At 32.0% G+C, this 1,489-nt stretch overlaps 1 pseudogene; it reads right to left on the bottom strand.

The window, feature by feature from the left end:
• Positions 1-516: 516 nt before the first annotated feature.
• On the bottom strand, positions 517-1,259 carry LOC120780441 (annotated as a pseudogene).
• Between the last annotated feature and the right edge of the window lie 230 nt (positions 1,260-1,489).

The raw sequence follows: 1,489 nt of genomic DNA, 5'->3' as shown, positions 1-1,489 counted from the left end.
GTTAGCATTTAAACAGCATATAAATTTTAAATTTTGATGATCGAAACTTTAAAAGATATTAAATTATGCAAGTGTTTACGTTATTTAAGTGATTATATTGAATTACTTTGCATATATGTTCAATTTGATTGGGATATAACTTGTTGTTTAATGTTAAATCAGTTGTTTTTTTTGTGCAATTTTTAAACACGCTTCAAGTATTCCTAAATTTTTGCATGCAGTAGGATACAATCCTGGGTGGTAATTTGTCGTTTGACATACATATGTGTACAAATTGACAATATTTATAATATTAATAAAATTTGTGTAATTTCGTTGGAATAAAAAATAAGAAGAAATACATATGCCAATAAATTAAATCTGAAACGAGTTAACAGTCCTTGATCGAATACAATTTTACTATAGATCTTCTGGTGACGAAGATTGTAAGTCGTTATTGACTAGGCTTTATTAAAAAGTTCGTTTACTATTACAAATTAAAGTCCACAAATTTGCATTTTTTACAATTATTTATTATCATGGTTCGTTTCCTTTTTTTGCATTGAAATGTCTTTTAACAAATGTCTCACCAACAATCAATGGCACTACTAAACTAGTTTCTGCATATACCTTAACTGGTGAAGCTTCTTTCTTTATTTTACCCCAAGAAATAGCCTCATCTGGTCGAGCACCACTGTCACTGCCATCGAATTCCGAAGCTGTGTTAATAAGAACGGAATAATCGGCTCCATTTTTCTTCAAATTCGCATGGCATATGTGAAGCTTTATAATACCTCCACCAATTATAATCATTCCCGAACACAGGTATTTTATGTTTCGCAGCCCAGTAGTATATTGAGCTGGTGTCGTTTATCCTTTCCCCAAGTCGTTGTATAATACAAGAAGAAGACCAAATCAAGCCTTTCGTTTTTTGCTCTTCAACCGTTTCATCAAGTAGCGGCATGACAACGAGGAATCGTAATGCCTCCCGTAATCCCGACGACACTAGATTAGATGTGAATCCAAGGGATATTGTACATCTATGTTTTCGTATAATAAATTCATCCGTTTCATGCAAATCGGCTTCTTCAGGTTTCAACGGCTGCTGCCTACAATCAAGCTAAGAATATTTTAAAATACATAAACCTTTCCATAAAAAATTGGTTACATTACCATTAGATTGATTTCTCTTATTGCCAACCCAAGATTAGGGTGTTTTCCGGTATATTTTCACTTCGTTTAAGTACCGCTTCTTTGGCGATATCTGGTTCAACGGACATTTTCTATTGTATAAAACTTACGTTCACTCCAATTATTAAACTTTAAATAAAATATTTAGTAACTTTATACAAACTAAACTTTGTTTTGATTTAATTTGAATGTTCGAATATGAAAAGCTGCTGCACCTTTTATGTTTTCTGTCGGTCAAATGTAAACAAATACATTCAGAAGAAAACTCACCACCGAGAAATCTAAAAACAGGGCTGAATTTTGTTATTAAGAACTCATT

Source organism: Bactrocera tryoni, unplaced genomic scaffold (genome assembly GCF_016617805.1).
Source record: "Bactrocera tryoni isolate S06 unplaced genomic scaffold, CSIRO_BtryS06_freeze2 scaffold_25, whole genome shotgun sequence".
Classification (NCBI taxonomy): Eukaryota; Metazoa; Arthropoda; class Insecta; order Diptera; family Tephritidae; genus Bactrocera; species Bactrocera tryoni.
The sequence above is the reverse complement of the archived record's forward strand: the minus strand, read 5'-3'. Positions and strand labels throughout refer to the sequence as shown.